Source organism: Myotis myotis, unplaced genomic scaffold, assembly GCF_014108235.1.
Source record: "Myotis myotis isolate mMyoMyo1 unplaced genomic scaffold, mMyoMyo1.p scaffold_m19_p_2, whole genome shotgun sequence".
NCBI classification, from domain to species: Eukaryota; Metazoa; Chordata; class Mammalia; order Chiroptera; family Vespertilionidae; genus Myotis; species Myotis myotis.
In genome coordinates this window covers 133,422,913-133,436,072 of record NW_023416324.1, presented here as the reverse complement: position 1 = coordinate 133,436,072, position 13,160 = coordinate 133,422,913, and positions in this window count along the sequence as shown.

Below are 13,160 nucleotides of genomic sequence, written 5' to 3'. Positions count from 1 at the left end.
CTCTAAGATACAATGTTACAAATATAGAAGCTAAACAATCCTCAGAAACCTGCTTTCAGCCAGCCAGCCTTGGAGCTGGAGCTGAAACAGTGTTTCAATAATAGAACCCAAACAAACCCAGATCAGCAGCTAAGGTCTCAGAGCTGGAGCCGAGCCTCAGAGCTAAAGCCGGCTCTCAGCTCCAGTGACAGCCATAGAAGGTAAATAAATCCCAGAAAAAAAAAAAAAAAGAAAAAAAGGAGAGGTTGGGAGCTTCAGTCACCCGCCAGCCTGAAAACGGCCTTCAGCCCCTCACCCAGACTGGCCAGGCACCCCAGTGGGGAACCCCACCCTGAAGGGGGTGTGACCAGCTGCAAACAGCCATCATCCCCTGTGCACCAGGCCTCTAGTTAATCTAATAATATTCTTTATAACTGGTTTATGATTCTTTGTTTTAAATTCAGAATCTAATCAAATACCATGCATTTTATTTAGTTGGCTCTTCTTTTCCTCCTTTGATATCTTTAATCTATTTTAATTTTTCTCTGTTTTTTAAATCTTTGCTTCTCTGGCTTTTTTGTCATTGATAACTTAAAGAGTTCAGGAATTTGTGAGTGTGTATGGTATATATATATCCTAATTTGAATTGGTTTGATAATTATCTCCTTGCTAATAAATACCTTTTGTCAAAAGTACTGTAAAAAGTGATGTGTCATTTTCAGTTCATTACATGAGTAAGTCTATAAAGTTAATTTGTAATATTATTGTAGATATTAAGTTTGATTACTTGATTCAAGGTATTGTCCTTAAATCATTTAGAGAGGTATGGTATTTGGAAATCAAATTCTTGGCAATGAGATCTAATCATTATCCTGGGTTAGCATTGTTTCTCAGCTTTTCAGTGGAAAAGACTAAGAGAAGTGAGTTACTGTTAATGACTCCAATTCAAACCAATATCAGTATTCTTTTCTTTTGCCATATTTGTATTTTCCATAGGAACAGTAAGAAACTTGTTAATAAGTAACATAAATATATTTACTTATTTCCTGTACCTTGACCCTGTGTATCTGTAAAAGGCAATGTAAATCAGTGTCCACTTTTGCAGTGGTGGTGTTAGCAGGGATCAATAGGAAGTTCAGTATACATATCCACGTCCCCTCATGCGCAACCTAAAGAGGGGTTAACTGTTTAAAAATTTTAAATAGAATCCAAATTGCATTAGCAAGAATTATTTTTAAAATCTAAAAATGAATAAAAAATAAAATATCAGCAAAGAAATATAAATTTTAATCAAAGAAGTTATAAAACTAAGTAAAATAACTGGGGAAAAGCTCAATACTTGAGTGGAGGTAGCAGACATAAAAATCACTGAACTTGAGACCATATCAATGGAATTTATTCAATCTACACAACAGATATAAAATAGACAAAAAGAAAAGATGGACAATATCAGGGACCTATAGAATTTTGACAAAATAAGTAATATATCATTGGAGTCCAAGAAAAGAAGGAAAAAAGAAAGTGGAATTGAATAAATGTTCAAAGAACGAATATTAAAACTAGTATCCCAAATTTGGTAAAACAAACAAACAAACAAACAAACAAAAAAAAACGTGAACATATTTAGGAGGCTAAGTAAAACCCACAGGGAATAAAAACCCAGAGAAATCCAACACATATTATAAATAAAGTTTTGAAGAAATTTAACTTCTACAGAGAAGAAAGAAAAAAATTATTGAAGGCAGTCTGAGAGAAATGATGCAAATCATCTACATTCTGAGTGATTATAAGCCCCTATGATGGAACACATTTCTCTTAAGTTCTTTTGTAAATGAATAGGAAAAACTTAGTAGAAGAATATTGAAACATTAGAAATTATTTATTATAAATATTGAAATCCTTCATAAACAAAATCTTATCCACCAGAGGAAGGAGGGAGAGAAGAAAGGAAGGAGACAGAGAAAAAGAACTTAGAAAACACAGATTAATAGCAGAGAAGAACTTTACCAATGACAGTACCAAATAATTGTAGCGTAAGGAACTATGGAGATTAATGGAACAACAAAAGCATTTACTTCTCCAAGATCTTGTACAATTCAATATAATGGCTGACCACCTTTATCAAATGTGCCTTCCTTATTTACTGGAAGTATGGGAGTACTAGTATTGGAAGGTGAAAGCCCTTTTAAAATTATCTCTTCTTTTTCTAAATATTTCATAACTTGTCTTATTCATTTTAATTAAGCTCTTGACAAAAGGATATGGTTTTACATATGGCCATGGTTTATCTTTTTGGTAAACTATCTTTGTATGTTCTATTTCTTAAATTAAACTTCTGTTATTATGCCTTAGGGACTAAAATAATGTGTGCATTTGTTTCAGCTCGAGGTCATCTATATCTAACTCTATATATCTACCTATATCTATCTATCTATCTCTATCTATCTATCTATCTATCTATCTATCTATCTATCTATCTATCTATCTATCTATCTATCTATCTATCATCTATCTATCTATCATCTATCTATCTCTATCTATCTATCTATCTATCTATCTATCTATCTATCTATCTATCTATCTATCTATCTATCTATCCATCTACCTATCTATCATCTATCTATCTATGTATATTGCTGTCTGTTTCTCAGTTCCCCTTACTCATCATACCCCTTGATATGGTAATCTTTTGGACCTGATTTATTTGCTCCATCAAAGGAGCCAAGGCAACTGATTGCAGAATTCACTGCACCTGCCAGATGCAGAATTCCTTGCCTGTGCACATCTCCCCCTGCATTGAACTGTACGCCGCAAACATGCTTCAGAGTACTCTTGCAAACTTCTGGGGCGTAGGGAAAGAAAAGCCTTAAATGAGTAATTTCAGTAGGGATCAAAGGTCTGTGGGTGACCCAGGAGTTCTGGGCAGATGCTCAATGGCATCAATCCAAATAGGAAAAGCTGTTGGTTTGTTTTTTTTGTTTGCAATTAAGGCGAGAAAATGTAAGTTATATGCACTTTGGTTTCCCTTCTCATGTTTTTATTATCAGCTTAAGACCTTGCTTATTTGCCTTTTTTCCAAGTGACCTGTGCAGCTACTCTGTTCTATTGCCTTTATATGAGGGCACAGGCTTTCACTAAGTTCTCAGTCATTCTCTGATCAGTTGTCTTTTTCAATTTGCCACTTCTAGCTACAGGGCATATGGATGGTGAGGGACTCTTGGAGGTGGAATCTGGGCTAAGACATGAAATGAACTCAGGGCTAGGCCATGAGATACACAAACCTGTGCCATCAAACAGGACAGGTGATTCATTACCATGGAAAGAAAGTGTTCCTTCATCCCTTTTTTTTTTTTTAACTTTTTTTACTTTTCAGGGAAATTCACTAATGAGGAGAAACTACTTGTCTATTACCGTTTTCAAGAAGTCAGCTTGAGGCAAGGAGGGATACAGAAATACAGAGGCAGGGGGCGGTAGGTGGAGGGAGCAGGAACAGTAGAGAAAGGAGAGTTCTGAAAAAGGGAAAGCAACTTTGATTCTCACATTTTAACTTCTCTTTTTTCAATATTTTCTTCTGGCTATCTATTTTATTTTTAATTTTTTTTTTCAGAATGCTATCCTAGAAATATTAATAATTAACTTGTTAGCAATGAGATCTAAGACTTCAGCAAAATCATTAATTTATCTAAACTAAAGGATAGGAAGGGAGAGAGAGGAAGGGAGAGGGATAGAGAGTTAGAAACATCAATGAGAGAGAAAAATCGATTCAGCTGTCTCCTGCACACTCCCCACTGGGGATGTGCCCGCAACCAAGGTACATGCCCTTGACCGGAATCAAACCTGGGACCCTTCAGTCTGCAGGCCAATGCTCTATCCACTGAGCCAAACTGGTTAGGGCAAGATATTAGCTTTTTAAGAGAAAGACCTATGAGTAACATCGCTGGGTTTTCATTTTTCCAACCCTATGATGATATTGGTGGCATTTTAGAACCTGTATTACCCATTCTTATTCAAGAATAAAATCTTGAATTTGGAGAATGTTTCAGCCAGCTAGTATTCCAAAAGAGCAAAGACCTTGAAGGAAAACTTTCCATAATTTTGGATCTCTCACCTGACTGTTTGGTGGCCACAGATCTTCAGCTGGTCTGCTCAGTACAGGGACTTGCCAGGTATCCATCTTCATCACCACAATTGTTGGGGAAATATAATTAAAAAGAAAATCTCATCTCAACCCAGGAAACTCTGGCCAAATTTAGAAGGAAAACAAAACAATTTTATCATTGAATAAACATTAAGCCAGGATGTGATGTGCATCTTTAAGGGATTGAAAATACAAAGAGATATCTCACCCTTTTATACCATCAAGCAGACACGACCCATTACATACGTGTTCTCAAGATAAACTATAACCAGTTCTTAAGTAAGAAGACTTCAGAACACAGTTTGCCACACATTAAGTTTTCCTAAATTCATCTCATAATTGGAGCAACCATCTGTGTTAACTGGCTTTATCCAAACGAAAAATAAACTTATCATCTCTTTACCACAGGAGGTATTTTTGCATCTTGGAGTAGGGTGCCCACAAAAGTTAAGGTCCTATCCTCCCACAAAAATTGGGGGGTAAGGGCCCTAAGTTTTCTAAAGTAAATGCTCTAAAAAAAGACAGTCTCTTATTTTTAATAGAGAGAATTAAGCTTCTAATTTTTAATTTGTATTTGCCTATGGAATGGCAATACACAGGACACCTACTATCTACTTATATGTTAATCAAAGTATGCCAACAGCAATAACAAACAAGTCCAAAATCTCAATGGTTCACAAAACAAAAAAGTATCCCTTGTTTATGTTGTAATTTCCAGGATTTCTGCCTCCAGATTCTTCCAATAAGCACAAGGCAGAGGGGAGAACATCCTATTTTGTTTTCTTTATATTTCAGATATTTAAGTACATATTGTTTATGACATTAAACATGATTTATCTGAAACACTTACTGTGCAAAAGAATCCAGACTCAAGAGATACTCACTTTATGATTTACTTGTAGAAACTCCATGGGATGGCAAAAATAACTGAAGGTGATAAAAATAAAAGTGATTATCTCTGGGCATGGAATGGGGAAGATGGAACTAACTGAGGCAAAAATAAAAAATGAAAAAATTCCATGTTTTGTTTTAATGATTAGCATAAAGTTTATACAATTAGGAGAACAAATATAAAAATGCCTAATATCTTCATATTTAAACATATATATCTCAATTTTAAACATTTTAGTTTAAAATGAAGCTGATCTTAATATCTCCAGTTATTTCTATTATTGAATTTACATTTGACTTTGTTTTATTTTTATGTAGTAACCATATGTTCCTTTAAAGGTGATATGAGATTTAAAGGTACCGTGTCTTCTTACTCTTTTTTCTTTTAACATTTGATGCATGGGTATGCATCAAGCACTCAGTATCTGCTCTGTTTGATTAAGAATAAATGTATTTCTCATTGATATCTAATACTTATTAAAATATAACTTTTCAATAATTAGGTACACCTTTTCATCATCATTCATTCCTCCATAATTCACCTCTCAGTTTATTTTCTCTTTAAACTGCAGGCCGAAGGTCCCAGGTTTGATTTCAGTCCAGGACAAGTACCTCAGTTGCAGGTTCCTCCCTGGCCCGGGCCCTGTCAGGGCACAACCAATCGATGTGTTTCTCTCACATTGGTATTTCTCTCTGTCTTTCAGTCTCTCTTCCACTCTCTCTAAAAACTCAATGGAAAAATATCCTCAGGTGAGGATTTAAAAAGTAAATAAGTAAGTAAGTAAGTAAATAAATAAATAAATAAATAAATAAAAATCAGAATAAAAAATAAAAGAATCTGATTTATGCCAAAGTCTGTGAGGTACAGTTACACAATGGTACAAAACCAACATGTAGGCTGTCCTGGTAGAAGTCTATCTACAATAATATTTTCCTGGTCATATTTATCCTGTTTTGTTTGTTTGTTTATCTTTTAATGGTGTAAAAAAAATTAAAAGATCAGAACTGCAATTTCAAATATTTTTAACTTCTGCTATAATGTTTGCCATTTTTTCTTTTACACCAGTCTTATACTAAGAAATTCCCAAATATGTTTGAAAAGCTTTAGCAATACTTTACAGATAAGCCCAACCTTCATAGATTGTAGAATACTTTATGTACTAGCCTGTAAATTAAAAACAATCTATAAATATTGTTTTATTTTTATAATAGATTAGTATTCATATGAGATGTAGATAGTCTCCAATTATACTGATATCTACATGAAATATTGTAGTAAACAAATCACATTAATGTGATAGCAGTTTGTGCACTTTGATATGTTTACAGCTTTACCTGATTAAATTTAGAGTACAAAATGGTTTTCCATAGCAATTTGTAATAACTGCAATTCTAACAAGTAAACAGTTGGAAGGTAAAAAATATATATGACTGCAACATTTGAAGCATGCATTTCACTCAGTTTTGAAGTTAAATTTACTCTAAGCTAAACAAGTTGACAATGTTGGAAACTGTTAAAAAGTCTAGCACATCTCAAGATCCATTAATTTAGGATCGTATTGCAAAAACAAGTGTGTATTGATTTTCTTTAATCAACCATGACTCAAGTATTATGATCAATTCTAAATACTGTGTTTCTAGAAGTTGGTGACTAGAATAATAAAGGTTCTGAAAATAGTAGATTCTCATTTAGCCTTCATGCCAACTAGGAAACAGAGATAGTGTCATCCACATATTTTACTGATGATGATGAGAGAGACTAACTTTCTGTTCTCAGTGTTGTGTAGTGTAATGATGGAGTACCAATTTAGATATTTGGTGACCATAAAGGACATTCTTTTAACAATTTTATGCTATTTATTCATTACTTAATCAGCAAATATTTTATAATGAAAATAAATCCACCACATTGTAAAAGAAAAAAAATTGAACGCAAGACAAATGTTGACCTTATTTCAAATATAGTCTATCTATAATAATAAACGTGTAATATGCAAATCGACCAAATGACTGAACAGCAGAATGACCACCCAGACGACCTTCTGGATGACCACGCAATGACACCCATTGGCATCAGGCCATCCATGGTGGGTGCAATGCAATTGGTTGGGGGCCTGGCCATCACCCCATAATTGTCCTGCAGAGGTAGGCCCAGGCCACTGACTGGTGGACTGCGGTGGGTGGGCAGGGCCTCCCTCTGTGGGGTGCAATCGATCACATGATCACCTTATAGAGGGAGGCTCAGGCCACCAGCCTGCGGGGTGATCAATCAATTGGGGGGCTCCACAATTGCCCCAAAGAGGGAGTCCCTGAACACCAATGGTGGGCTGCGGTGGGTGGGTGGGGCCTCCCTCTGCAGGGGCTATCCATCAAAGGGCTCCTGAACTGTGAGAGGGCACAGGTCAGGCTGAGGGATCTCCCCCAGTGCACGATTTTCATGCACCAGGCCTCTAGTCCTATATAATAGAAGCCTAAAGTGCTGTATCTGGTCATCCACTTGGCTGTTCAACCAATCAAAGCATAATATGCTAATGATATGCTGAGGCTGCTCAACTGATTTCTATGATGTGCACTGACCACCAGGGGGCAGACACTCCGACCAGTAGGTTAGCTTGCTGTTGGGGTCCGGCCAATTGGGACTGATTGAGATGGACCAGACACACCCTGGAGCCCTCCTGCAGTCCCTCCCTGGATGGCCAATCTCCCGCATCCCTCCCTGGCCCCAATTGTGCACTGGTGGGGTCCCTCAGCCTGGCCTGCACCCTCTCACAATCCGGGACCCCTCAGGGGATGTCAGAGAGCCAGTTTTAGCCCGATCCTGCAGGCTATGCTGAGGGACCCCACTGATGCATGAATTCATGCACTGAGCCTCTAGTCTATAATAATAAAAGTGTAATATGCTAATTAGACCAGACAGCAGAATGACCTTCCAAACATAATTCCAGATGTCCTTTCAGATGAAGCCATGGCAGCAGGGGCCAAGGCACAGGCAGTTAGGGGTGATCAGGCAGGCAGGCGAGCAGTTAGGAGTGATCAGGAAAGCAGGCAGGTGAGTGGTTAGGGGCAATGAGGAAGGCAGGCAGAGGTGGTTAGGGGCAATCAGGAAGGCAGGCAGAGTGGTTAGGGGTGATCAAGCAGGCAGGTGAGTAGTTGGGCGATGAAGCAGGCAGGCAGTGTGGTTAGGGGTGATCAGGTAGGTAGGCAGGTGAGCGGTTAGGAGCCAGTGGTCCTGGATTCCAAGAAAGATCTCCGACTGCCAGTTTAGGCACAATCCCATAGGGATCCCTGCGCGATCAGGCCTAAACTGGCAGTTGGACATCCCCCAAGGGGTCCTGGATTGCAAGAGGGTTCAGGGCTGAGGACACTCCCCCTCCATGAATGAATTTCATGCACTGGGCCTCTGGTCTATACTAATAAAAGGGTAATATGCTAATTAGACCAGACGTCTTCCAGAAAACCATCTGGACATCCTTCCAGACAGTGCCATGGTGGCGGGGCTGAGGCAGAGTTGGTTTGTGGGGACCAGGCTCACATGGAGGACAGTTAGGAGGATCAAGCTGGCAGGGGAGGGTAGTTAGGGGGATCAGGTAGGCAAGCAGAGTGGTTAGGTCAGGCAGGAAGGTGAGCAGTTAGGAGTCAGAAGTCCAGGATTGGGATATCCGGCTGCTGGTTTATCTATACTAATAAAAGGGTAATATGCTAATTAGACCTGACAACCATTGGGACATCCTTCCGAACATAGCTATAGTGGGTGGGGGGGCAAGACAGAGGCAGTTAGTGGGACCAGGCCTGCAGGAGAGAACAGTTAGGGGAATCAGGTTGGCAGGGAGAGTGGTTAGCGCAGGCAGGCAGGTGAGCGGTTAGGAGCCAGAGGTTCTGGATTGCGAGAGGGATGTCTGACTGCCAGTTTAGGCCCAATTCCACAGGGCCTAAACTGGCAGTTGGACATTCCCCGAGGGTCCTGGGTTGGAGAGGGTGCAGGTTGGGCTGAGGGAACCCCCTGTGCATGAATTTTGTGCACCGGGCCTCTAGTCCTATATAATAAAAGCCTAATATGCTAAGTGTCTGGTCATCCACTTGGCCATTCAACCAATCAAAGTATAATATGCTAATGATATGCTAAGGCTGCTCAACCACTCACTATTATGTGTACTGACCACCAGGGGGCAGATGCTCCGACCAGTAAGTTAGCTTACTGCTGGGGTCCAGGCAATTGGGACTGAGTGAGATGGGCTGGACATGCCCTGGAGCCCTCCCACGGTCCCTCCCCAGATGACCAACCTCCTGCACCCTCCCCAGACCCAATTGTGCACCGATAGGGTTCCTTGGCCTGGCCTGCACCCTCTCACAATCCGGGACCCTTCAGGGGATGTCAGAAAGCCGGTTTTGGCTGGATCCTGTAGTCCAGGCTGAGGGACTCCACTGTTGCACGAATCTGTGCACCAGGCCTCTAAAAATATATATAAAGCAAAGTATAAAATAACTTTCATTCTCACAAAATAGATTTAAAAAGAAACTGATCCAGTATATAGGGTGTCCCACAAAAATGTATACACACACTTTGAATAATTATAAAGGCAGTATTTATTAAAATACATTTCATTTTCAAAATTGAGCTACCAGCTGTTACAATGTGTATGCATTTTTTGGGACACCATGTATATGCATGTTATTACATCCAAAGTACTGTTTGGCATATATGTTCTCTGTGATTTAATCTCTGTGCTTATATTGTTATTAAATGCATTTAAACAGATTTCAGACAATCATTCTTCCCACCTGAAAATAATCAGCATGTTTTAAATTCTAAGTAAGAATGAATTTTAAGTTAAAAGAAATCAGCATTCTCCCTTAATCAGCAAACAGATTTCAAATTTGCAAAACCAAGCTATGCATTCCTGTTGGGCTTTCATTCTTATAATGTGAGGAGGAAAAAGAACTGGTCATGACTAAATTTTATGCTCTCACTAACTTCAACACAATTTACAGATGTATCAGAGAATTTATTCAATTTCCTCATTACCTGGCAGTTGTAGTACACAGATATGCCAGATTAAAAGAATAAATAATAAATTAATTTTAAGACAAAACAATCTGTACACATTTAATAAATTTACAGTAAATATTAACTAAATATGCATATTTGACATATTATATATATTATATATACTTTATATATTATGTAAAAATATATAATTTTTGAAGCATAATCTATAGTTTTTAATTGATCTAAGAAATTACATTTAAAATGCATTTTACGGGATTTGCGAAAGTAGATTTACAGTTGTGAGTACATGAGAGTTTATTCCTGTATTATTATTTATTATTTTATTATTTACTTATATTTTAACTGTAACATACTTTTGTCCACTCCCTATTTTTATTGATTGATTTTAGAGAGAGAGAGTAGAAGGAAAAGAGAAAGACATTGATTTGTTATTCCACATATTTATGCATTCTTTGGTTGATTCTTGCATGTGCCCTGAGTGGATATCAAAGCTGTAACCTTGCCATATGGGGACTATGCTTTAACCAACTGAGTTACCTGGCCAGGGCCTGCCCACCCAGTTTTTTAGAGTTATTTGTTACATTTTATTTTTCTTGTAAAATTTATAATGATTAGTACACCCAGTTTGATTCAGACATTTACTAGTATGTGTTCAGCTGGGCCATTATGTGCTAAGTTAAATTTGGGGATGGAGTTAAGATGTAGCCTACACCATGTATCTTTCCTGGGTGCCTCCTCTTCATTCCCATTCTTCTTTAAGGTAAGCATTCCTAGTCAGGAAAAAGTAAGAGGCCACTCAATCATTATTTGCTCCAGCATTATGCTCTTCCAGACGATAAAAGATTCACAAGAGAGGATAAAACAAGAAACTGTAAATAAAGACAAGAATAAATTTATCTGAGAGACTAACTTGGAGATAATTTCAGAGTGTCTCCTTGAGATTCCCTACTTATGATTGGAGCAGAAAAGTTGCTACTATTCATTTGCACAGTTTCATAAAATAATCCAGAAATAAATTTAAAAAGAATTGTAAATAAAAGGCAAAACAATAGCTAAGATTTGGAAACAGCCCAAGTGCCCATCATTAGTTACATGAATAAAAAAAATGCTGTGGTACATTTATACCGTGGAATACTATGCAGCAGTAAAACACTTCTCTTACCCTTTGAAAAAGCATGGAAGGACCTAGAGAGCATTATGCTAAGTGACATAAGCCAGTCAGAGAAAGACAATATCTCATGATCTCACTCATATGTGGAATTTAATGAACAAAATAAACTGATGAACAAAATAGATCCAGAGACATAGAAGCATGGAACAGACTGTGAAAACTCAGAGGGAAAGCAGGGGAGGATAGGTGGGTAGGAAGAGGTCAACCAAAGAACATGTTTGCATCTATACATAACCCATGGATAATAGGGTGATGAAAGCCTGGGGTGAGCTAGAAGAGGACAATGGGGGAAATAGGGGACATGTGTAGTACTTTCAACAATAAAGATTATTTTTAAAAAGCTCCAAAAGGAAGCAAATGAACTCTTATTTCAAATACTCCCATACTGTACATTTGTGTTTTTAATGCTCTTTTAAAATATAAGCTTCTCTGTGGTAAGCACAGTCAAGTAGTGTGCTTTTGCTAAACTGCATATATATAATTACGAAAAAGAAACATCTGACATGTGACTGCTGTTCTAAACCTATGTAGTAAGGAGTGCCCTTGTACTCAATAAATAGTATGATTGTCCCTTCCCCTTGTTATGTTTTCTTAGGCTTTATACCCAGATACATGCCTTAATTCTAGTTTTGTAGTCCAGGGGCCCATTAAGTTTGTGTGGTAAAACTCAGATAATTAATCGGGTATTTGATTTTCAGTTCCTGCTGCTGCCATTCTCCATAACCCCTTGCATGTTATGTCTATACTCTGGTACTTCAGTGCCTTGCTAAAGACTTATTTCTACCCAAAATAGTCCTCCATAAAGTACATTTTTGTACATTCACAAGCAGTATAATTATGCTTCCAAAATAGCGCCTGATTGATATCAACCATCTAGATCATGCCTACTGAAAAGCAACACTTCCCAGATCAGATATAGATTGTCAAACAATGTATAGATAATCAATCACTTTGGTGAAAATACAGTACAAAATTAGCTCCATCTATACTTGTCTTTCCTAGATATTTGCTAACAATCATCCTATCTAATAAAGAAGGAATATGCTAATTGACCCTCATGCTGTCACAAAGATGGCAGCACTCACAACCAATAAGGAGGGAATATGCTAATTGACTATCATGCCCTCAAAGATGGCGGTGCCCACAGCCAATAAGTAGGTAATATGTTAATTGACTGCCACGCCCTCAAAGATGGTGGTGCCCAGTCCCTTCAGCCCCTTGCCGCACACCTGCTTCCAGAGTCTGCCAGTCCCCTCAGCCCCCCAGTTTCCCAGGGATATCCCAAGGCAGAGGAAAGCCTCGGATGGCAGCTGCCCAGCTGCCCATGGCCACCTGAGGCTCTGGTAACCAGGGCTGGCTGAGGCTTTCACTGCCTGCAATGGCAGCAGCAGAGGTGTGATGGGGCATCGCCTTCCCCTGATCGCTGGGTCGCCTCCTGCCCCTGAGGGCTCCTGGACTGTGAGAGAGGGCAGGCCGGGTTGAGGGACCCTCCTCCAGTGCATGAATTTTCATGCACTGGGCCTCTAGTTATGATATAAGTAGCATTTATCCTAATTCTAAATTTGGCTAGAGCCCAAAACTGATTTATTCAATCTTATGTACAAAAATATATATATGCCTACTCTGCAATCCAAAGTTATGGACAATTTTTGTTCAATTTATATAAAAAAAAAACCACAGAAAACATATCTTTAAAATTTAAAACAAACACAGCTGGAAAAAAAAGCTGAACAAAATATAATTCAATTAAAACAACAACAACAAATAGGTAGAGTGTATGAAATAGCAAGAGAGTAAGAACTGTTTGTATGTTCATATATAAGGGAGTTTACATCAGCTTTTAAGTCCTTTGTTTATTTATTTTTTTAATCCACAAGATAAACATCCTGAGAAACACCATAATGGTAGAGGCATCAGCTAGAAAAACAGGGACAGTGGACATAAAATTTCTTCAGTGGTCCTTATTCTCTAAT